The 26,513-nt window shown below is 39.2% G+C and overlaps 1 long non-coding RNA gene across 2 annotated transcripts in view; it reads left to right on the forward strand.

The window, feature by feature from the left end:
• The first annotated feature begins 2,343 nt into the window (after nt 1–2,343).
• The window catches only part of LOC132378617 (uncharacterized), a 198,843-nt gene continuing 174,673 nt past the window's right edge, over nt 2,344–26,513 (forward strand). For both annotated transcript variants that reach the window (XR_009507133.1, XR_009507132.1), the window contains exon 1: nt 2,344–2,471. This is a non-coding gene — a long non-coding RNA (uncharacterized LOC132378617). The remainder of the gene's footprint in view (nt 2,472–26,513) is intronic.

Here is a 26,513-nt window from a genome sequence, read left to right on the forward strand (position 1 = left end):
TATGCCCTCACTTTTGCTTTCATAATGTCTTTTGCTTCCCTTGTTAGCAACAGTTGCCTAATCCTTCCTATAGAATATTTCTTCATCTTTGGGATTTACCTTTCCTGCACCTTCCAAATTTCTCCCAGAAACTCTAACTATTGTTGCTTTGCCATCATCCCTGCTTGTGTCCCCTTCCAATCATCTTTGGCTAGCTCCTCTCACATGCCTCTATAATTCTATTTACTCCTTTGCAGTACTGATACAGCTGATTTTAACTTCTCCCTCTCAAACTCAAATGTGAATTCCATCACATTATGATCTCTGTCTCCTAAAGACTCCTTTACCTTAAGCACCCTAATGAAATCTTGGTCATTACATAACACCCTTTCCAGAAATGCCATTCGCTAATGGACCCAACCAAAGGTAGCACTGAAAGTTCATCTTGCAGCCATCAGTATGCTGAGATTTACATGATGGAAAAGTGGTCAGAAAGGCCAAGATGATGAGATGGCTTTGTAAGTACTGCATCGGTTTGTATAAACATAGTCTAGTCTCTTTGCTCCCCTAGTGGCTATGGTGACATGTTGGTTAAAAATAGGTAAAATCCTACAAATTTCTTCCATTGGGATCCAGCTCCAATCTGAACTTCCCAATCTACTTGTATATTGAAGTCCTTCATCACTATCAAAACATTCTCCTTCTTACTAGCCTTTTCTACCTCCCATTGTAAATTGTACCCATATCCTGGCTACGGTTCAGGGGCATGTATATAGTTTCTTAACTCTAGCTACAAGGATTCTATATCTTACGATCCTATGTCCCATTTTTCTAAGGATTTGATTTCATTTTTTACCAACAGAGCCTCTCTATCCCCTTTGCCTACCTGCCTGTCCTTCTGACACAATATTTGGATTTTAAGCTCCGAAATTTGATCTCCTTTCAGCAACTTCTCAGTGAGACCTACAACATCATACCTGCCAATCTCTAACTGCGCTACAAGATCGTCTTCCTTATTCTGTATACTGTGTGCATTCAAAATGACATCTTCAGTACTGCATTCATCACATTTTTTGGTTTTACTCCATGTTACACTTCTGCTCTACTCACTGACTGTAATTAGTTTAAACCCTCCTCAACAGCTCTACCGAGCCTGTCTGCAAGGATATTGGTCCTGCACAAGTTCAGGTGTAACCCGTCCTTTGGTACACATTATTACTTCCCTGGAAGAAGATCCCTATGATCCAGAAATCATAAATCCTATCCCATCCTCCAATTTTTCAGCTACACGTTCATCTGCCAAGTTATCCAATTCTTACCTCACTGGCACATGGCGCAGGCAATTCAGAGATTACTACTCTAGAGGTTCTGCTAATCAACTTTCTATACTCTCCCTTCAGGACCTCCTCTCTTTTCCTACCTATGTATTTCCTACTCTGGATTCTTCCCACATTTCAAAAAGATATGGGCTGGCAGGTTAGTTATTCATATGGGTTGAACTGGGTAGTGCAGACTCATTAGGCCAGAAAGGCCTGTTGCCATGCTGTTTCTCTAAATAAATAAATGAATTATATAAAAAAATATAGATAAGTATGCACAGAATAATAACTATCAAATACATCAAAACTAGTTCCAACAAAGCAAATCTTAGATTAAAACACACAGAATTTTTTCTTAAACAAGATTACCTTTAAATTTTCTTGTGCTTTTACCCCAGAGGGAGTGAGGAAGGAAATGTTTTTACATGACACCCTTCTCAGCTTCAAAATGTCCCAAAGCTCTTCACAACCAATTAAGTAGTTAAATAATTGAAGTGCAGTTACTTTTGTAAAACAAGAAAAACAGGGCCAATTTTCACACAGCTAGTTTCCACACAAAAAGAATTTAAATGATGATTAGGGAGTTTATTTATTTGTTGATTTTCATCAAAAGTTAAACAAAAAGCTGCTCACAAGAGAGAGCAGTTTGTCCTTCATTTTGTTATTGGTTTTGGAATATGGCATATTTAGCAGCAGCACAGCCCCAGCCTTCAACATTTCCCAGCACTTAGGATATTTATTAGCTCCGAGTACAATACATTCCTAGTTTCAACATTTTATATATTGCTTTTGCACACATAAATTAGAAATTAGAGTCTGAGATGCTCTGTTTGAATTGTGTTAATCATTACTCTTAAATGGCTCTGAATATATTCCTTAGCATGTCCATCCCCAAATGTGGAATTTTGATTCTTTTGGATGTTGTCATAAAGTGTAAAACCCGTTTAAATGGTTAACCAACTTAAATGAACCTTGAAAACCTGTCAGAGCATGAAAAGGCATTGACTCATTAAAACATTGCTGGGTGTTTCTATTTGAGGCTTATCATTCTGATTCTTCCAATCCTCCAAATATTGTCGTGCAGTACCAAGTCATGTGAAAGGAAGAGGATTGTATAATATGTATCAGCTGAAAACAAGGTTTCATTGGAAACAATGCACAAATTTTAATCAGGTATGTAACATTCTTCATTTACTATATATTTGAGATGCTTGTGAGGCAGTCTGTCATAACTCAGGCATGACTGCTCAACAATCTGAATGACTGACCTTAATTGATATTATATACATAATTTGGCAAACTGGAAATGTGCCAGATGAAAATAAATGACAGCTTTTCTGGATAACTTTTCTCTGAGTCCTCTCAAATTTCTGTATGCTTACAGATGGTGGATAACATTTAATACATTATTTTGGCATGAAACTATGATGTATATATTGAAATTTCTGTCAATTCAACCATTTATTGCTCTCAATGTTTGATAGTTCACTGTTGTAAAATAGAAACAAGACTGTGTCTATCCAGACATTAATGTCATGAATTTCTGGGTCACAGGCTATAAAATCTAAAATTCATTACTAGAAAAACCATATATTTTTCTGATAGGTTAAAAATTATATATTAATGCTTCATTATACCTTTGACAATATTAAATGATTCTTTTATAAATTGATCCTAGTGAGTGAACCTTGGAAACTGAGTGCATGTATTCTTTCATTCTTTTTTGTATATGCAAGTGCAACATAGCAATCATATGCAAATCATGAGGTTCACAGGGGCAATTAATTTCTCATGTCAGGTCCAAGAAAATCTGTAGCATTCTTCCTGCCATGTACCAGGATTCATCAAAAGCAGTATTTTATAAATAATAAGTACATTAAGCAAGGAAATTAGATGGACTTACTAGTTTTCATGGAAGGCAAGGTTCCTAGATACAGAGAAAAAAAATCTCCACTTAAGTGAGATGGGACTGATTCTGGCTGAAGGTCTGTGATTACTGATGTTCCACATGAATGAATATTGAGCCTTTGCTGTTTGTGATATATGTATGTATATATATAAATGACTTCAATTGAAATGTAGATGGGTGGGTTAGTAAGTTTGCAGAAGATTGGTGGTGTTGTAGATAGCGCAGAAGGCTGCTAAATGACACAGTAGAATATAGTTTAGCTGCAACTATAAGTGGACAAATGGCGGATGGAGTTTAAACTAGCCAAATGTGAAGTTTTGCACTAAAGGATATCAAATGCAATGGGACAGTATACTGTCAATGACCTTTAATATCATTGATGTGCAAAAGGATTTTAGGGTCCAAGTTCATAGTTCACTGGAGGTAGCTTCATGAGTGGATAGGATGAAAGCAAATAGCATGTTTGCCTTTATTACTCAAGGAACTGAGTTCAAAAGTTGGGAAGTTATGTTGTACCATTATAAAACTCTACTTGAGCCACGTCAAGAGAATAAAATTCAACTCTTGATGCCCCATTATAGGAAAGATGTGGAGGATTTGAACAGGGTGCAGAACAGGTTTATCAGGATGCTGCCTGAATTAGAGAGCATGTGCTACAAGGATATGTGAACAAACTTAGATTGTGTTCTCTAGAGTAGAAGCGCTGAAAGGAAATTTGATAGAGGCTCAACAATTATCACACGGTAGTGTCACTCCACTGTGATGAAGTGCTTTAGGAAGTTGGTCATGGCTAGAATTACCAAAGATTCAAAGCACATTTATTATCAAAGAATGTATACGTTATACACCTTGAAAAATGTTTGCTTATAGGTAGTCACAAAGCAAAAAACTTAAATAACCCAATTAAAAAAGTGAAAACCAGATACCAGTGTGCAGAGAAAGAGAGAAAGAAAAAAAACACACTGAGCAAACAAGAGAAGCTAGACTGAGTCCCAGATGCACTCCTGGAGCAGCCGGAGTAGGCCCAAGCTTCGCCCCAGTTTTCACACCAGTCAGATATAAATGCGCAGCTGCCAAATCAGTTCATAGCCTCATCACGACAGAGAAAGGAATGAACATTCACAGAAAGGTGAGCGAAATCAGCCTGATCCTTGCTCCCATACCCTTCACTCAGGCCACCAGTCCATGTAGGCGGAGATTTAAATTGTCCAAGTGCTGGGTAGTGCTACGCTCCAGGACTCTATCACACCTGAAGTTGTTCCTGATCTCATCAAATCAGCTCGATGCTAGAGCAATCCAGCCTTGCACCTGGGTTGGGTGGATGGGCATTGGAACTCTTCCAAGATGACTCTTCTCCGAAATGCTCACGCCACCTCTGGCAGTGATACCGCCAACTCTGTCTACAAACCCGACGGTCCGAACAAGTTCTGCCCTGGCACATCTCATCAACAGTTGCACAACTTCAGTAGCTCCACCTTAAACCAGAACTACCACCATAACAGTACAATCTCATTTGCACTCCACTTGGCCTTGGACCTTGTGGACCACAGCAATGCCTACATTCCTGTTTATTGACAGCAGCTTGGCATTCAACAATATCATCCTCTGAATACTGATGAGTTTACCGTTATGGTACCTCCCTGTACAACTCAATTCTTGACTTCCTCATTTGGAGACCACAGATCAGTAATAACATCTTCTGCTTGCTGACAATCAACCACAGGTACACCTCAAGGATGTGTGCTTATCACTCTGCTCTATTCTCTCTACACTCATGACTATGTGGCTAGGCACAGCTCAAATTCCAACTATAAATTCACCAATGACACCACAGTGGTTGGCACAATCTCAGATGTGATGAGAGGTAGATCTCCTGGTTGCATGGTATCACAACAGCAAGCTTGCACTCAAAATTCTGTAAGACCAAGGAATTGATTTTGAGCTTCAGGAAGTGGAAATTAAGAAAGCACACACCAATCCTCATTGAGGGGTCAGCAGTAGAAAGCGTGAGCAGCTTCAAGTTCCTGCGCATCATCATCTCAGAGGGTCTACCCCAGGTGATACAATCACAAAGAAGGCATGGCAGCAGCTATACTTCGTGAGGAGTTGGGAAATTTGGTGTGTCACCAAAGACTTTTGCAAATTTTTACAGATGTACAATGAAGAGTATTGTGTCTGATTGCATCACAGTCTGGTAATGCACAGGATCAAAAGAGGTTCCAAAGTGTTATACATTCAGACAGCTCCATACAGGCAAAAGACATTTCACAATCAAGAACATTTTCAATAGGTAGTGCCTCAAGAAAGCGGCATCCTTCATTAAGGACTATTATAATCTGGGACATGCCCTTTTCTCATTATTACATCAGGAAGAAGGTATAGGAGCCTGAAGACCCACACTCACCACTTTAGGGACAGCTTATTCTGTTTGGCCATTAGATTTCAGAACAGTCCATGAACCTTTGAACAACACTATTTTATTATTATTCTTCCTTTGTTTATTTATTACTGTAAAGTATTGTAATTTTTTAAATGTCTAGTTCTATACTGCTGCCAGAAAGCAACAAATTTCACAACATATGTCAGTGATAATAAACTTGATTCTGATTCTGAAGTTTATAAGATTATGAGAGGCCTTGATAAAGTGGACAGCCAGTATTTTTCTTCCAGCTTTGAAGTGACTAATACCAGAGAGTAAGCACCTAAGGTGAGAGGATGCAAGTTCAGTGGAGATGTAGAGGGCAAGTTTCTGTTTACACAGGACGGTGAGTGCCTGGAATGTTATGCCTGGAGCTGTAGTGGAGGCAACTCCAACAGAGTCATCAGGAGACTCTTAGGTAGGCACATGAATGTGCAGGAAATGGGAGGAAATGAACATAGAACATTCAACAAGGATTAGTTGGACATTTTATTACTAATTTACTTAGTTGTGGTCAACATCGTTGGTTTAAGGTCCTGTTCCTGTGCTGTACAGGTTTACATTGTATATTCTAGTAAAACAAAACTATCTTTGCTCCTGAACTGGTAGTTCCACAAAATCATTTGAAACTGGGGCTCAGTCTTTTGGCCTCATCTAAATAACTGAGGAGAACAGGAGCAGCTGTTGTATCTCCAGAGGGTGTTCAACCACATAACAGTACATGACATGTCTGCCATTCACAAACTGCAATTTGGAACCATACATTGAAAACATGAAAACTTTAGTAATCTTTGTCCAGTACGTGCTCCATACAGGCTGACTGATTTATCCAAGGCATTATGTTATACATTGGAATTTTCAAAGATCTTGTTTAGGGCACCTGCCAAGGGTCTTCTTGGCCTTCACCCAAGAAGATTACTTTGCTACTAGTTTTTCTTTCTTAGCATATTTTTCATCTATTTCTACTTCTGCACTTTACAACTATCACAAAGATGCAATGAAGCTTTCTTTGTTGGACTGTGGTTAAGTTTTAAACTTCAGAGGAGGATCTACATGTCACTGGCAATGTTTACATATTTTTTCTGCTCATTTCTAATTTTTGACAACAATTGAGAGACTCAGCAATGATAATGTGACTGAATGTCATGGCTTGATAGTTAGACTCCCTCTTGTTAGAAGTGGGCATTGCTTAGCATATCTGTGACACAGATAATACGTGATACACATCAGTTCATGGATGAATGAGGTCTTGGTCTTGCTGCATGTAGGGATGAGCTAAGGAGTGAAAATGGAATTGCGCATTGTACAAACTGTACAATGACGTGGTGGTGAGGAAGTCCATCCCTCCTCCAAATGACCAGGTGCTGTGTCTCACCATGGCCAATGTGAGGAGAACCTTGTGCAGGGTCAACACATGGAAGGCTGCTGGCCAGACAATATTCCTGGCAGAGTGCTCAGAGGATGTGCAGAGCAGCTAGAACATGTTCTCACTGATATCTTCAACTTCTCTATGAGCAGTGCCGTTGTTCCAACGTTCTTCCATCGGCCCTGGTCCAGAGAAGTCTTTCAGTGTCCTGCCTCAATGACTACCGTCCTGTTGCACTCATATCCATATGATATATGAAGTGTTTCGAGAGGCTCGTCATGAGGCACATCAAGACCCAGCTGTCCCTCTCACTGGACCCCCTGCAGTTTACGTACCGTCCCAACCGTTCAACAGACGACGCCATTGCCTTCACCCTCCACCTGGCCTTAACCCACCTGGACAAAAAAGACACATACGTACAAATGCTCTTCATAGACTTCAATTCAGCGTTCAACCCAATCATCTCTCAGAAACTGATTGGAAAGCTGAGCCTACTGGGCCTGAACACCTCCCTCTGCAACTGGATCCTAGACTTCCTGACTGGGAGACCTCAGTCAGTCCGGATCGGAAGCAGCATCTCCAACACCATCACACTGAGCACGGGGGCTCCCCAGGGCTGTGTGCTCAGTCCACTGTTGTTCACTCTACTGACCCATGACTGTGCTGCAACACACAGCTCGTACCATATCATCAAGTTCGCCAACGACACGACTGTGGTGGGTCTCATCAGCAAGAACGACGAGTCAGCTTACAGAGAGGAGGTGCAGCGGCTAATGGACTGGTGCAGAGCCAACAACCTGTCTCTGAATGTGAACTAAACAAAAGAGATGATTGTTGACTTCAGGAGGGCACAGAGCGATCACTCTCGGCTGAACATTGATGGCTCCTCAGTAGAGATCCTTAACAATACCAAATTTCTTGGTGTTCACCTGGTGGAGAATCTCACCTGGTCCCTCAACACCAGCTCCATAGCAAAGAAAGCCCAGCAGCATCTCTACTTTCTGCGAAGGTTGAGGAAAGTCCGTCTCCCACCCCCCCATCCTCATCACATTCTACAGGGGTTGCATTGAGAGCATCCAGAGCTGCATCACTGCCTGTTTCAGAAACTGCACCATCTTAGATCGCAAGACCCTGCAATGGATAGTGAGGTCAGCTGAGAAGATCATCGGGTCACTCTTCCCGCCACTACTGACATTTACACCACACACTGCATCCGCAAAGCAAACAGCATTATGAAGGACCCTACGCATTCCTCATACAAACTCTCCTCCCTCCTGCCATCTGGGAAAAGGCACGGAAGCATTCGGACTCTCACGACCAGACTTTGTAACAATTTCTTCCCCTAAGCCATCAGACTCCTCAATACCCAGAGTAGGGACTGACACCAACTTATTGCCCTCTACTGTGCCTATTGTCTTGTTTATCATTTATTGTAATGTCTGCGCTGTTTTGTGCACTTTATGCAGTTCTGGGTAGGTGTGTAGTTTAGTGTAGTTTTTTTGTGTTGTTTTACATAGTTCAGTGTAGTTTTTGTATTGTTTCATGTAGCACCATGGTCCTGAAAAACATTGCCTCATTTTTACTGTGTACTGTACCAGCAATTATGGTTGAAATGACAATAGAAAGTGACTTGACTTGACTTGAATTGCAGTGAAAATCCTTGTTACTTGTAATCCTACATCAGGTCCAGTGGGTTAATAACATCTGAGCAGATTTTTTTATTAAATATAGGATTTAAGGCATATCTTGCAGATCTTGAAGGGTGCTGCCTGTTCAAAAGTTGTTTGACTGAGAAGATAAAATTGGTACAACATGAACGGTGACTTTGGCATTAACATTTCATTAATGTAATGCACCTGCAATACAATTTATTGGAGCAAATATTATGGTGCAAGTAAAAAAAATATTATCCCTCGTGTCCAACAATAACAGGAAACCTGTGCAGGAGAGTTTTTTAAAGTGGAAAAGCCATTGAACTCTGACATTTCCACTCTCTCAACCTTGGAAATCCAGGTCCAACAAGTGGGAACAAGGGTCTCAAACTGGGGTTTTCCTTGGTCGCAGTGGATGACCACGATATCTTCTGTGTCTTCTCTGACACTTCAGTCTCCATGGAACATTGCAGTACCACCTTCCTGTTCGTTGGATTTCACTGTAGATCTTATCCACCCAGTCTGTCAGAGCTGTCCTTGCATGCTAAGCACAGGCATAAAAGTAATGTACAAACAAATATAGCATGAAATAAATTAGTATTTTACAAAAACCTACCAATAACTTACAGTTGAGTTATTTCATTTTTCAATAACTGAGCAGCTGTAAGGAACTTTATTAATACTGTGTATGGCCTTAGGTGTCATTTCAAAAAGTTATTGTTAAAATAAACAAGTTCGGAGTGAAGTATTAATGTTCTCACTTTGATGTTTAATTAACAAACATCTCAAAAGGATCTGCGTTATTTGCAACAGTTAACTACGAAACTGAGATACAATTTGACCAATGTTCCACCATTTTATTGCTTTTTTTCTCAACACATAAAGATTCCCCAAACTTGTCACGTCAACTTAAACTAGTTTTTTGAAAGAATAGATTTACTGCCATTTTGTTTGCAATTTTTTAAACTCCCACATCTGCAGTGAGATGTAATTTAATATCCCCCACTTTCTTTGCAGTGTAAGTTATTTCTTATCATCAACAGGGTTAAAAATGGTTTATGTGATGTGTTCTGGCTATAATAAATGCTTTAACTGAATTTTAAACTATTCATTACCAGGTGTGAAAAAAAGTTCTATTACTCGTCAAATGTAGCAACCTTCCACATGAAAACCATTAGGAAGTGAGAAGAAAATGAAATGTTTTTATGGTTATCAAGTCTATACTCCCTACCTTGTGATCATTACATTATTTTAGAAAATTGGGAAAAATAGCTATTTTAAACAATTAATCAGTTATAATATTAATGAAGCAAATGAAAATATATATGAAACAGTGTGCAATGTCAGCAGTAACATGACGTTAATTGAAAAAGAAAATTCTTTTATATTTGCTTTAAAAAAAGATACAGCACATTTTCCAATTATTGTGATTATCCACGGTAATTTTTTAAAAATAAAATGGTTATGGTTGAGTGAGGAAAACACAATGCAGCTCCAGAAACTGTTCCAAATGATCTCTTTTGCACATGGGTTTCGCTGATTGATCCTGCCGCCCACTTCGATGCCAATTTGTAGAGCGTTTATCTAATTCAGATTTGCAAGGCTGAACTTGCTGTGCAAGTGTGCCCTGAGCTGCTTGATGAGGAATTGTGCTTCGTGCAACATCGCTGTGTCACGTGGCCATTTCAGAACAACCCCTGTCAATGAAGCGGCTGAGGAAACCTTTGTTTTGACAGATGGTAAAGTCAGGGGCATCAGACTTTTCTCTCAATAGTTCTAAATTTCTCTGAGTTTCAGAAACTTTGAAAACCTATTACCAATATATAAAGGATCTTATAAAAAATATAAGGTCACCTAAAACATTATGGCATATATGCAAAGAACATAAAAATATAACTTTATTTTTACCATTTTTCCCCTTCACTGTTAAGATTGTCAAGCTGAATAGAAGTGGAATCAATGACCAGATTTCCAAAAATACTAAAGATTCAAGCAAATTCATGCTCTGCTGTTTGACTCCATGCTGAGTACAGTGATAGACTGAAGCAGCAGATTGTTAGCTGAAAACCTGTCAACAAATGTGAGACAAGGGGATTCAAATACATGAGTGCAATCATTCCAAACCTGAAGCTCGTGCAGGTAAATGACAATAAATGGCCTCAAAATTGCTACCACATACTGGCAAGATCCACCCAACATTTTAATATTTGTGTAAGTTTCTAGTGGAGGCTTGTTTGAAGCATTGTTGAGCCTTTCTTGACACTCCAGGATGTGTTCTGGGATCAAGCGACATTGTGTGTGATGTGCGCTTCCAGCAGTTTGAAATTTCTGACAGTTTCCGCTGCTGTGCTGCCGATGTAAAGGGTGGGGGTATGATTGGTGTGAGATCTCCTGAATCTGTTGACATTGAAGAAGGGTTTATTTATTTGTCATCAGGCCTTGGTGTTTTCCACCTCCTCTCTGTAGGCTGCCTCATTGCTGTTAGTGATGACTTACACCACTGTCATATCCTTGGCAAAATTGATGTCAGTCAACCATGCCTGAATACCTATGAATACAAGCAAATAAAACGATGTTACTCCAGAACCAAGGTGCAAAACACAGTAGCAGAAGTCATACACAGCATAAGTCACACATAACATACATAAGATAGCAAGTACATATAACAGAGCAGTAAAATACAGTCACACAAAAAATATATAGCTCAGATCCCTGAATCCATGAATGTTGCAGCAGTTTGTAGTTGAACACAGTACAGCTTGTCTTCTGCCAGGCAAACACCGGTGGGCATCATTGACTCCATATGAACACTGTGTCACACTTCCAGCACCCCAGTGGAGCACCTGACTCCAAACCCTCCAGGGGCTGCTGCAAATAGGTGACATCAAGACTCGAGACCTGGTCCTCATGTTGACTGAGGCCATACACCTCCCCCTCCACCTGTTCCAGCAATTTGCCAATAAAATAATGAATTGGATTTGCAGCTTCCCACACCATCAATATTTAACAGGGCCATTTAATCACAAGAAAATGACTAAGATCCACTTGCTGTTAAACTAAATACCTTCTTCATGCACCAATGCCTCTCTGTCACAGACAGCATCAGGCAGCGCCAAGTCCAGCTCCTTTAGTTTCCCCACAGTGAGCAACTCACTGGTGGAGTAGGCATACAGTACTTTAAGTTCTTAATGTTCAGAAAGGGTTTGCAATCATTAAAAGAACACTTTAAAAAAAATCATCTTTGGTCGACCCCATAGAAGTTGTTGTATCTGATCAAGCTGCCTTCTTTCATATTTTTTCCAATGTAAAGGGGGTGAGAGTATTGTGACCCTCAACCAGATTTCTGTAATGGCTATAATCCAAGTCCCATGTACCTACCTATGTCCCGAGTCTGTCTGCTAATACTTATCAGGATTCTTGCCTTAGAATCAGTTCACATAACATCATGTTTATGTATCTTGCATAATCCAGTTTTTATAAAAGATAAAACAGGAATGAAAGTCAAGACACAAAGAAGAGTTATGATTTAATGTAGGTTTCTCTGTATCTCTAAATCATGAAGCACACAGGATATTGGGCTTCCAACAACATACAATTCATACCTTCATTCTCTGTGCATAACCTTGCTTTTTGTTGTCCTATTTGGCACCTTGTTAATTACTGTCCAGCCATCCATGAAGCTCTCCCCCATGGCAATAACCCACTCTTTCTTCAGTCAAGCCCATCCAACACAACCCCTTCTCTCAGCAATTTCTAACCTAAGCATTCAGACATAGGCCAATAAAATGACAAATAACATTTGCACAACCATCATGCTAAGCAAAATACTTCACACTTTGGTTGTGCAAAGGTAATTTAAAAGAAAAAAACCTCAGTGGGTCAGATAGAATCGAAGCAGGCTGACGTATAGGGTCGAAACTCTGCACCAGAACTGGAAGGAAAGAGGAACATTTGTCTGTATACAGCATTGCGAGAGTATGTTGAATAAAGGCTGCATCCGGTCATTTATCTACCCCTTATCTAGTTCCACCTTTCACCAGTCAGTATCCTCAGTGGCTATCTTTCCACTTCTCTGTCACAGTCCTGATGATCGGTTTTAACACAAAATGCCAACTCACATCTTTAGCTTCCACAGCTGCTGCTTGACATTTTCAGTTCATCCAGTGTTCCAGTTTTTGTTCTTGATTCCAGCACCTGCAGTCTTCATAAAAGTGCCAGACAATCAGCACCTTACATAAGAGAAGTCTTAACTACCTTGCTTGACACTGAACAGCATTACCATTACCACGAACGCTGTGTGGGTAACCATTGATTAGAAAATGAACTATACAAGCTACATTCAAACAATGGCTACAAGCGCAGGTCAGTGATTTTATTCTGTGGCAAAAGACTAGCTTTTTCATATCTTGAGGCTTTTCCACCAACCACAAGTACGGGATGCAATACTTTCTATTTGCCTTGGCAAATACGGTTCTAGCAACTCTCCAGAAGCTTAATATCAAGAAGCCTGCTTTGTCGTGTGAGATGAAAGTTCCAAAATCTCTCTAAATGTTCACTCCTTCCATGGCAGGCACCCAGTGATTGTAATGTACACCATCCACAAACTGTATCAGTTATATATAACCATATAACAAATACAGCACAGAAACAGGTCATCTCGGTCGTTCTAGTCCTTCTAGCATACTCTCACCTAGTCCCACCGACCTGCACTCAGCCCATAACCCTCCATTCCTTTCCTGTCCATATACCTATCCAATTTTACTTTAAATGACAGTATCGAACCTGCCTCTACCACTTCTACTGGAAGCTCGTTCCACACAGCAACTTCTCTCTGAGTAAAGAAGTTCCCCCTCATGTTGCCCCTAAACTTTTGCCCCCTAACTCTCAACTCATGTCCTCTTGTTTGAATCTCCCCTACTCTCAATGGAAAAAGGCTATCCACGTCAACTCTATCTATCCCCCTCATAATTTTAAATACCTCTATCAAGTCCCCCCTCAACCTTCTACGCTCCAAAGAATAAAGATCTAACTTATTCAACCTTTCCCTGTAATTTAGGTGCTGAAACCCAGGTAACATTCTAGTAAATCTTCTCAGTACACTCTCTATTTTGTTGACATCTTTCCTATAATTCGGTGACCAGAACTGTACACAATACTCCAAATTTGGCCTTCCCAATGCCTTGTACAATTTTAACATTACATCCCAACTCCTATACTCAATGCTCTGATTTATAAAGGCTCTCTCATGTTACCCATGCAGGCTTTTGAAACTGCACTTCCCTCTATCACCAAGAAGTATAGTTGCATTAGTGCCTTTCGGTTCCATTCCAAAACCCACATCATTGCTACTTGGAAGTATATCTCTGATTGTTCACTGTTCTAGATTGAAATCCTGGAATTCCCTGACCAACAACACTAAGGGAGTCCTTTATCCGGAAAAAAAACTTAATTCTTCATTCCAGCCAGCCCAAACTGATCAATATCATCCAGATTATACAAAGTACATTTAAATACAGAGTTTGCATTTATCTTAAAGGCCCAATATTATTTCATTCCTAACCAAACTAATCCAATTTAGTTTTAGTTTTGTGTTTATGACTCCAGTCTCCCACCTTAGGCTTAGATTCTTGGTGATCCCACCCCTGGAAGAGAATGTTATTTCTAATATATAGGCATCAGCAAAAGAAACAGCCCCTGAAAGTTATAAACACAGGAGATTGTGCAAATGTTGGAATTCCAGAACACACACAAAATGCTGGAGGAATTCAGCAGGTCAGGCAGCATCTACAGTATGGAAAGGAATAAATAGTTGACGTTTCTGGCTGAGAACCTTCATCAGGACTGAACATTGTGCTGCCAATTTCTTGTTACCTAGAAGTATTTAAAATATATGCCAATTTGAGGCCCCCTGATTTATTGAAGCTCGTAATGGCCCAAATGAATAAAACAAATTGACTCTAATTTGAAAGATGATTAAAACTTGAATACTTACCTGTCATTTCCTTGTTAATTCAAGGTATGATAATTTTGGGTACTAAAACGTATATTTATTCAGCTGCATATAGCTATTTTCTGGTAACATTCTTGGACAAAAACTATGGAACAATCATTAAGTACTCCACACCAAAATAATGGTTAGAATTCTGTTTTCAGCTGGACAATGAAAGTATCTAATATTGAAAAACTATTATTCATGATAGATAACCTGCTGAGTAGCCTTTTGACCCAGTTATAAATAACTTACTAAACAGGGACAAATTTTTAGATAAATTACTAAGTAAAATTACACAAATATCAATGTATTAATGAGTCCATTAATAAATAACACTTCAACTTTTATTAATGGAGACTTAATAGATTGGATTCAAAATTGACTTGGCCATAGAGACAGGGGGTTAGTGTTGTGAATTCTGACAGGTGGTCTGTGACCAGTGATGTTCCACAAAAATTAGTGCTGGGACTATTGGTGTTTGTGAAATATAGAACAATGATTCAGATGGAAATGTAGGTGGGCAGCATTTTGACTAATATGTTACTGGGATGATACTGAAGCTGGTGGATATAAAAGTCTTTACTCATTATGACACACCAGCATTCTCTTGACCACCATCTTGAGTTTCCCCGAACTCAGAAGTCCATCTGAGAAACAAAGTTAGTTCAGTACAATTGCAGTAACTACAATGGCATTGATTGCTTTGATATTTTGAGAATGACTAATGGTTACATTGAGCTACATATTTACAATGGGAATACACTGTTAATGACAACCCTGAATGCTCTGACCTGGTGAAGGGTCTCGACCTGAAACATCGACTGTACTCTTTTCCATAGGTGCTTTCTGAACTGCTGAGTTCCTACAGCATTGTGTGTTTGTGTGTTACCGGAACGTTGAAACATCTTTTATAGTCTTAATGCTCTGAGGGAAGGGAACCCAGCCTCCCAATATTAGTTTTGCAACGTAGATTTACGGTATGCAACTGTCTTAATTTATTGATAGAGCAGATATGCCTGTGATCATGTTTGATGTGTAAAGTGACAAATTAAAGGCCAGTTAAAGGTGCAGAATAAATTAGATAATGTTTGATGTAGGCCAATTAACATACCAATTGATTTTGATTTGGCTGATGCACATTCATATGTAACTCTGTGGTAGGAAAGCTGCATCCATCATCAAAGATCCTCACCATTCAGGCCATGCTCTTTTCTTACTGCTGCCATCAGGTAGGAGGTACAGGAGCCTCAGGACTTCCACTACCACTACTAAAGCTCATCCATTAGGCTCTAACTACACTCACTTACCCATCCATTGAGATTTTCCCTCAACCAATGATCTCACATTCAGGACTCTTTCTCGTGTTATTTCATGTTCTTGTTATTTATTGCTATTTATTTATATTTGCATTTGCAGAGTTCATTGCCATCTGCACTCTACCTGATCTTTCACTGATCCTGTTACAGTTACTATTCTATAGATTTGCTGGGTATGCCCACAGGAAAATGAATCTCAGCTTTGTAGGTACTCTGATAATAAAATTTACTTTGATCGTCAATGTCACACAATACACACTGTTTCCTCAGCAGCCAGACTTCTGTTTCAATTTAGTGGCCATGTTCTGGAGTTAGTACTGTTAATTTACAAATAACACAGACCACTGCTTGCACTTTATGTTAACAACTAAAGGGTGTGGTTCTCATTTGAATTAACTCAAATAATTATGTAACCCCCAAATCCCTAAAGGACTGATTAATAAACTTACAGACAACACAATGTGGGTAGTGAGGAAGATTGTCAATAGATTGTAAAGGTGTTATTAAGGACCAGGAGTAATTAATTTTCCATTGAACTTAAAGACATGTTTATCAATCTCCATCTTTAAGTTTAATGGAAGATGAAATCACCATTGTATTATTAGAGTTTTTTTAAAAAAATAAAATATTTTTCCTTCTGAATCTTAATGGTACAATATCCAATTGTACTAAGTTGAAAATTTATTTGCTGTACTCCCAGACTGAAGCTGCTGAACAATAAGCTGATATTCTCAGATGTAGAATTAAATGAGTATTGTAAATCTGTTTGGCAAACAGCTTTTTATTTGGCAAATACAAGAGTAGCACATTAGTTTAGGAATACATTTGTTGTTCAGATAACATAATAAAATTTGTTTCATTATGTTGCCTGTGTGTAAACAAAACAATAAGAGGATGTTAAGCAGCTTTTAATTAAGATAATGTACCAGGGAGAGAAAAAATGTTTTTATGGAGGGTTTTATTTGGCCTTGGCTTCTATGTGTTATGACATGGTTCATCAGGGATTTAAATGCCTGATGTAATCTTGGAAATCATTTTCCAGGTTAAGCTGGTGTATTTGTTTGCAACATGTAAGTCAATTTGTCTTTGATAGATGTTTGAGGAAAGATGAAGGGATATGGCAGGGTGGAGCTCAAACAGACCTGAAAGGATGATGGCAGAGTGCAGCAGATGTGTCCCTGTAAAGGACATGGTAGGCATTCATTCCATCCAGTCTCCATTAGACTGTTGTGCATTTCCCTTGAGATCAGCTCAGATTCTTCTAAACACAAACGACTGGAGACCTGCTTTTTTTTTAATCTCTCCTCCTCCAACAAACTGTACCATGTCAGCAGTTATTTTGGTGACCTTTTGCTGCAATTCCTTATTAACAAACATTGTACGGAGACCAGAATTGTACATAGCATACCAGGTGCATTCTCACCATCGCTCTATATAATTAGAAACAGGCACCTTCACCCTTGTACCTAAATGCTCTTAACAGCTTAAAGCCATTTGTATTCCTAATTGCTTGCTGTGCCTCCATGTTAACATTCTGCTATTCATGCACAAATGCCCCTCTATTCCTTGAATGTCAATCTCGTAATCTTTCACCATTTAAATCTATCCTGTCTTTATATGCTTTCTACGAATGCATTTGATCTCACCATTTCCCCACATTATAGACCACTGACCATATTCCTGTCCAATCGTGTAGCCCATCTACATACATCTCCAAAGACATCTCTGCATCTTCCTCACAACCTATTCTGGCTATCTAAAATAATATTGTCAACATATGAAAAAATATCCTTATGCAATGATTTAAGCACACCTGGTCTGACATTATTAGCAGTGCTAATGGGCCAGATTTCACAAGGTAATGTCAGCAATTCCCCATATATCTGCCAACATTTCCTAACATGACTACCCAAAAACTTGAGATTTTTGTGTGAATTTGCAAATACCCAAGTTGCAGGTGTGTGTGTGTGTGTGTGTGTGTGTGTGCGTGTGTTATTATTTTCCCCTGTGTTCAGCATCACCAGCTCATCATAAAGGAGGAGGCTGAGGTAATCCTTTACCAGTTAGGTGGGGCATCAGCTCACACATTCTGCACCAGTGAGATCTGCTACTTAAGTGTCTTCTCATTGACTTGAAAGCATTAAAATAATATTTTAAATTTGTGCTTTTATTTTTGAAATATATTTTAAATTTTGATAAGTTTTATTGAATAGTGTTAAATGTTTTTAAAATGTCAGCAACAATCAGAAACATTTAAAAGGTTTCTTTGACACCTGGCTTGGATGAGTTTTGTGTACAGGGCTTATCTTAATACATCAAACACATGCTTCTATTATTGCTATTGCCTTACTCATTGAAAAGAACTCACTGTAACAGACACAACTGACTACTTTCTGCATATTCTTACTAGGCTATTGCCGAGTAATTATATTTGTAGTTCAGTGATAAACCATTGACCACAGCTTCTGCAACAATATTCCAGGGTTAGTGATTTAACATTAGAAATTGACATATAATATGAATTCTACTTCTCATTTTTTGGATGTTGATCAGTATGAAGGTTATTTTCAGTTATATCTGTTTTGTTTAAAACATCTGCAGGTTTTGGTTTGTGACATTTTTTAGGGCTGTTTCTTCCCGAATATGGAGGTAGACAGTTGGGTACATGAAGCTGAAAAGATTATACTTCAGCATGAATGAGTTGGGCTTAAGCACCCATTTTCATGTTTAACTCTATAACTCTGTAATTGGCTAGTCAAAGATGAGGATAGTGCTTATACTATTAACAAGTTCAGGGTACCTTTAACAAACAGCTTGCATTACATGCTACAAATCTTGATATATTTTTGAACCAGTACACTCCAGTTTAGAGGAGAACAAGTGCCATCACTCAAGAATATTCCAATTAATGCTCCCAACAGTATCTATAAATTCGCTGATGATACCACTGATGTGGGCAGCATCTCAGATGGCGACAAAAAGAGATACAGAATAAGATAGATAAGCTGGTTGAGAGGTGTTGCAACAACAACCTTGCACTCAACATCAGTAAGACCAAGGAACTGATTGTGGACCTTCAGGAAAGGGAAGTCAGGAGAACAACACCAGTCCTTACTGAGAGGTCATTGCTGAAAAGCGGGAACAGCTTCAAGTACTTGGGTGACATCATTTCATAGGATCTGACTGGGCCCAACCTATAGATGCAATCATGAAGAAGGCCTGCCTGCAGCTCTGCTTCATCGGGTGTTTGAAGAGATTTTGTATGTCACCAATGATTTTACAGATGTATGATCGAGAGTGTTCTGGATGGTTGTATCAGTCCCTGATATGGAGGTTCTAAGGTGCAAGATCTAAACAGGTTGCAGAGAATTGTAAGCTCAGTCAGCTCCATCATATGTATAAATGTCCACACCGCTTTATGAGGCAGTGCCTCACGAAGACAGATCCGTTACTAAGGATCCTCCTCCATGCCAGTAGATTTACGAGTGGTCAATGAACCCATGAACACTACCATGCTATTCCTCTTCTGCAATATTCGTTTATTTATTTTTGTACAGTAACATAGCAAATTTTATGTTTTGCTTTGTTCTCCTGCTTCAGAACAACAAATATCAGAACATAAACCATGATAATAACCTGATTCATATTCTGATCCTGCAGTGATCTGGTGGGAAGCAAATAGAGAAGACAAAGCAAGTCAAAACTGAATGCCAGTTGAGTCCATTTGTAACAATAAGATACAAAAGGCCTTAGCTATTCATATTGTATGTGAAAAGACTGGAAAAGGTGTTGAAGGCAAATTATATCAAGGTTCTGAGAGGAGACATAGGACAGAAAAATATAGGAAGGGAAAATTGGCATTGCAGCTGAAGGTAGGGCCAGAGACATGGGAGAAATTGTATTGACTATAAACCACACAAGGTCCTATATAGGGATAAACTGAAAATAATCAAAAACATTTTAATCAAACACCACTAGAGACTTAAGAGCTACCTGATTGGCATGTGCAGCCAGGAACCACAGGGAATTGGTAGCGAACAGATGATCAGTCTGAAGACACTGGAGAATACTTGTGATTTCCAGATCAGATATGTTTAGTAAGTGGATGATAGGACTCAGGCAAAACTATTTTGATATGGTGGAGCTAATATTTGACGGGATGTGTGGGACAGCCATGTATATGTATATGCAAATGGAAATTAAAATTGCAATGTTATTTTACCTGTGTGCTAGCATGGGACAAGCTCAAGGTGATGGTTATGTGACATGATCTTTTTTCTCCACAGCAAAGTCATATGAAATCCACAAGTAGATTTGGTGAGAACAATAGCATTGGACAGCGAGGAGATCCAGATGCTACTCATAGTCCTGGATACATTGACCCCAGTAGAACTACCCAATGGTTAGGAGAGCTTGTGATATGGCAATAAATCACTGATTAGCACATTTGCAGCCTACAGTTTTAACTAAAGAACATGGGTGCTTAATGAATACTGTTGGGATAGTGAGAGAAAATACATCATGAGATATTGCAGAAGGCAGGAGAATGAGGTTGAGAAGCCATGAGTGATAGACAAGAAGACTCAATGGGCTGAATGGCCTAATTTTGAACCTATGTAATAAGGTCTGGCAGAAAGAGGTATCTCCATCCAATATGGTGACTATGCTACAGGTGACAACATAGGTCAGATAAATGGACTTTGACAATAGTCCAGTCAATGGGCAATTGTGAGATGAAAATAAAGCCAAGTAATAGAATGCAGGATCTTCCTGAGGAGATAGTTTAACTGACAGAAAAAAATGAGTTGATCAGTTTCCCCACCATCAGAGAGGCAGTAAAAGAGCCTGAAGATGTGCAGACAATGTTTTAGAAATAGCTTCTTCCTCTCCACCATCAGATTTCTGAATGACCCATGAACATTAACTCACTAGCTTGCACTGTTTTTGCATTATTTATTGACCTTTATATTTCTCATTGGAAGCTCAAGTCACTTTGTATATGGTACACAGTACTGCTGCCGCAAAACAACAACTTTTCCAACATATGTCTGTGCTCTATGAATGCATTGTTCTGGGAAGTCGAAAGAAAGTCATATGACAATGAATGGAATGTAATGACAAGATGTTAGTTTATGTTTAAAGCAAAGTATATTAATAAAGGAAATTTTCTTTCAGAGATAGAGAGAGGTGAGACACTGAAGATAGGCTTTGAGAGTCATGGATTCACAATGCCAGCTGTTTGGGTAGCAGACAGTCAAAGTTTGCCATATGTATGTTCTCCAATGTATTGTTTCACAACAGCAAAATAAATGGAAAAAAATGCTGGCTACATCAGTACCCAAGAAGGATGTCATGAGATTGAGACAACAACCTCCAGATTAAGGTAATAAATTGATCAGGAACAGAGCTAGTTCCAAATCTAGGGCTGGTGAAAGACAGTTTATTACAGGTCATCCATGTCAAATGCTTCACAAGGACAACATAGCAATTTCAGAATAATAAATAAGTCACAAGCCTCAAAGGAAAGCTGTTCAGAGGAGGAATGAATAAACTCTTTCAACTACATGAGAGAGCCCATTCACAGGAGTTTTTGGAAAAGGGGCAGTGTTACCATGAATGTCCACTACAAAGGCAAGGAGCAATAGGCTCAACAAAAGGTGATTCATTTAGTGGTCTCAATTTGGTCCGGCAAAGTTAATATAGACAGAAACACTAAGACTGAGTAAGCTCTGGTGAAGAGCTCAGTGTCTACATGACTCTTCCTAAATACAGAATTGTTGATTGTGTGCTTTTACATAAAAATGGTTTTATTTTTAAGAGTGAAATATATAGAGTATCTTTGAGGCCCCTCCATTGGTCAGGGTCGACCATGGATATTGCATCCTATCAGCCTACATTGTTGGTGCAGTGCCGTCAGTTGAAGCAATCCAGTGCACAAGCCAGGGCAGTATGATGCGGAGAGTAAGTACTCCACCTCTCCACGCAAATGATGTATCCAAAGGAACAGCAGAGATCGATATAGTTTGACACCAGTGGTACCGCAGGAGTTGCCAGTCTGAGATGAACTCAGTGTAGGACTGTCTTCGGGACTCCAACTCTGAACTTTCCCTTAGGGTTTACTCCCTAAAGGAAGGTTATTCCAAAAGCCTTCCCCATGAATGGATATAGCCACAAGGAAGTGGTGGTTTGAGATCAGAGATTTTCATCTGCTACGAAAACTGCCAACCGTGGCAGATGATCTCCATCTGCCCAGAGTGACTATTTTTAAGGTGCCAGTAATATGTCTTTTCCCCTTTTCCTCTCAGTAGAAATGGTTCCACCAGACTTATTAGCTAAACCACAGGAGCTAAACTTGGTTGTCCACCCCTATTTGAGATGGAAACCATTTAGAGCATTTAATTGGTAGTGAGCATATCCTTAATAACACCTTGCACCACCACCTCCAACACCCAGTTATGACAACTTTAAGATACTTTTAACATCTATTTAAAAAGTCAATAATATATCTTTAAATATAATGTTGTACCTTGCAAGATATTACAATTCAGTTGATAGTTACTGCAATTGGTATAAAGGACATCGTATTTACATATCTACCTCTATTTGCTCATGCTTGAAGCAGTACAATAAAGCCCACTGTTAGTAAATTATTGTCACATGAATGAAGAATTATGTATTCACTGTTTCAGTTAAAATAAATTAACATTTTGCTAAAACCAGTGAAGCCGAGAGAAAATAGATAAAAAGAGCAGATTTTACTCATTGTTAGTGGCAGGGCGGGATAGTACATTGACATTTGAAAGGACAACTCATTTTGTGCTGCAACAAGGCTTGACAAGTCCTAAACACTTCTACCTAAACAGTGTATTGTTCTTCCTTTCTGAGCCTTTGAGATGCATTGGGCAACAACCTTGCTGCTTCTTTAGCATTTTTGTCTGGTTTTTTTAAAAGAGGCTGAGTTGCTAGCATGATACTCAACCCAGCACAGATGCAAAGAGTGCAAGGAGCCAGCTAGATATGAACCGGGGACCACTCGTCTAAAGTCTGGTACGGATGCCACCTCGTCACCAGCAGCTTAAACAGTGTATTGTAGAAAGGCCGAATAAGAAGTTTGAAGGAATGAACATGAAGAGCATAGTTTAATAGACTGAAAGTCCTCTAAATGATATTTAATGTTCATAGTTCAAAATTAATATATTATAAAAGTATTCTTCACTATTCTTATAACATTATAAGAACTTCACTATATAACAGTTTCTTCACTATTCTTGGTTGGTGCGGCTGTAACAAAACCCAATTTCCCTCGGGATCAATAAAGTATGTATGTCTGTCTATCTGTCTGTACATATATGCCACCATATAGAATCCTGAGATTAATTTTCTTGTGTGCATACTCAATAAATCCATAATAGAATAATAACCATAACATAATCAGTGGAAAATCAGACCAGCTTGGGATTCAATCCTTGTGCAAGTCAACAAACTGTGCAAATATAAAAAGAAAGAAATAATAATAATAAATAGGCAATAAATATTGAGACCATGAGATGAAGATTCCGTGAAAGTGAAGGGGCAAGTGAAGTTGAATTTATGAAGGGAATTTATGCCCTTTCGTTCAGGGGCCTGATGGTTGAGGGGTAATAACTGTTCCTGAACCTGGTGGTGTGAGTCCCAAGATTCGCGAGCCTTCTTCCTGATGGCAACTGTGAGAAGAGAGCATGTCCTGGGTGGCAGGGGTTTCTGATGATGGATGTTGCTTTCCTACAACAGTGCTCTGTGTAGATCTGTTTCTCAGTGGTGGGGAGGCTTTACCCATGATGGTCTGGGTCACATTCACTTCTCCTTGTTGGATTTTCCATTCAAGAGTATTGGTGATTCCATTCCTGGCTCTGATGCAGCCAATCAATATATTCTCTAGTACACATCTATAGAAGTTTGTCAGAGCTTTAGATGTCATGCCGAATCTTCACAAACTCCTCAGGACATAGAGGTGTTGTCATGCGTTCTTCATAATGGTACTTTCTTGCTGGGCCCAAATACAGATCCTCTGAAATAATAACAACAAGGAATTTAAAGTTACTGACCCTCTCCAGCTCTGATCCCCTGATGAGGACTGGCTCATGGGCTACTCTTCCTGAAGTCAATAATCAACTCCTTGGTTTTGTTGATATTGAGTAAGAGATTGTTGTTGTGGCACCACTTGGCCAGAATTTCAATCCAATTCATCAGCACCTTCGATTTGGCTTCTGACAGTAAATTCTTCAGCAAGGTTGCATAAGGCATTCAAGCTGTGCTTAGCCACACAGCCAAAAGTGTAACATGATAAGAACGGGGGCAAAACACAGAGCCTTGTGGTGATCCTGTTTTGCTGGAGCTCATGGAGGAGATGTTGTCACCAATCTGAACTGACTGGGGAATGGAGGATCCAATTGCACAAGGAGATATTGAGGCAAATGTCTTGAAGCTTATTGATTAGTTCTGAGGGGATGATGGTATTGAATGTTGATCTATAATCAATAAAGAGCATTGTTATTTAGTTTAGAGCAAACAATGGATTTTAAGACAATTAATCTCTATAAAAAGAGTGAAAGCTCAACTCAAAATGTTCTAATGTCTTCCTTCAAATTTCAAAGTAAATTTATTATCAAAGTACATGTAATGCCCTGGTAAAGGTTTTATTGCCAATGTTGCAGATTTTTCTGTGGAAGCAGTGTGTTCTGCCGACAGTGGTTGTGTTATCGTTAAAGATAAGGGATGCTTAGAAATATGTGTATCATCCACTCAGGAGGGTGGAACTGGGAGAAGGTTCTAGAGGACGCTGGGGGAGCAGCTTTTGTGATGTACACTGGTGTGGGTCGAGGTCTTTTGCAGTGGGAGATGGAGAGAGAAGGAGTTCGAGGGAACTGGCGATAGGATTTGAATCCAACGGGAACGTGTGATCCGATAGAGCCCAAGAGAGGATTTCTACCAGGGAGCAGTGAGTACACATCAGCCACAACAGCATTTGGAAGATTTGAGTTCCACCTGTGCACATTTGACTGTTTAATTATAATGGACCCCATTTTTGTTTTTCTCTTTCTTTCTTTTAATAACTCTTAGGCTAAGTTAATGTTTATATATACACTCTGTATAATTATATGCAGTGTACCATCTGTTAGTTCTTGCTGACAGACAATTACAGGGCACTAAATCACACTGTTTTCACACAAACCGGGGTTTGGGTGGATGAGACATCCAAACCTCATGGGTTTGGGGGGGAGCAAAGTTGTACACACGCTAGACATGCGGAGCATGAGAAACGTGATTTTCTCGCCACGGAGTTGTGGCTGTTCGCAAGGAGCTAATGAGCCACATTTCTAGAGATGCCCAGGAAGAAGCGGTTTCATACATACGTGCAACCACATACAACCCTGAGATTCATTTTCTTGTGTTCTTTTATAGTAAATACAAATAAACAAAAAAGAAGAAAGAGATAAGCAATAAATATTGAGAACATGAGATGAAGAGTCCTTGAAAGTAAGTCTGTAGGTTGTGGGAATAGTTCAGTGTTGAAGTAAGGAAAGTTGGGAGAAGTTAAGGTTGAAGGGTACTAGCTGTTCAACCTGGTTTTGAGAGTCCTGAGCCTCCTATATCTCCTTCCTGATTGCAACAGCGAAAAAAGAGCATGACCTAGAAGGTTGGGTTCCTTAATGACAGATGCTGCTTTGCTGTGACAGCACTCCTTTTAGGTGTGCTGAATGGTGGGAAGGGCTTGATCCATGAAGAACTGCATCCATTACTTTTTGTGGGCTTTTCTGTTCAAGGACATTAGTGTTTCAATACCAGGCCATGGTGCTACATCAATATATTCTCCACCTCCAATATATTCTCATTTAGCCAATTATAAAGTGATGCTGGTTAAAAAAAACACAAATGAGATACTTCTATTATTCTCTGATTTGAATATGAACCTGGCTTAGATGCACAAAATAACTCAACTGTAGTCCAATAGCTATTTTGGGATCTAAGTAGTACTTTGAATTACCAAAGCTTTAATTCTGTGACTAATGATGTACATAGTTTTCATTATTAACTTTGTTGTATTGTCACAAAACATGGTGATTCCTGTAAATTATAAATGTATTTCGAGAAGTTACTATCCAGGCAATGTACCTACCATTGGGTAGGAGGTACTAAAGTCTTAGGCCCCACAACACTAGGCTCAGGAATATTTATTACAACAATCAAGCTCCAGACCAGCATGGATAACATCACTCACCGCAACTCAGAACTGATTCACAAGCTACAGATTCCCTCTACAATTCATGTTCTCAGTATTATTTCTTCATTATTTGCACAATCTGTCTTCTTTTGCAAATTATTTATTTGTTGGTCATTATGTGTTGTTTTTCATAAATTCTATTGTACAGGTCGACCTTCTATAATCCGGCACCATTGGGACCTGAGGAGTGCCGGATTAGTGAAATGCCGAATTACAGAAGGATCACATTAAGCAATAGCTAACCGTCTCATCATACCTTTAAAATATCATATAGATCAGTACAAGTTAGATAATAATGAA

The sequence above is a fragment of the Hypanus sabinus genome, chromosome 2 (genome assembly GCF_030144855.1).
Source record: "Hypanus sabinus isolate sHypSab1 chromosome 2, sHypSab1.hap1, whole genome shotgun sequence".
NCBI classification, from domain to species: Eukaryota; Metazoa; Chordata; class Chondrichthyes; order Myliobatiformes; family Dasyatidae; genus Hypanus; species Hypanus sabinus.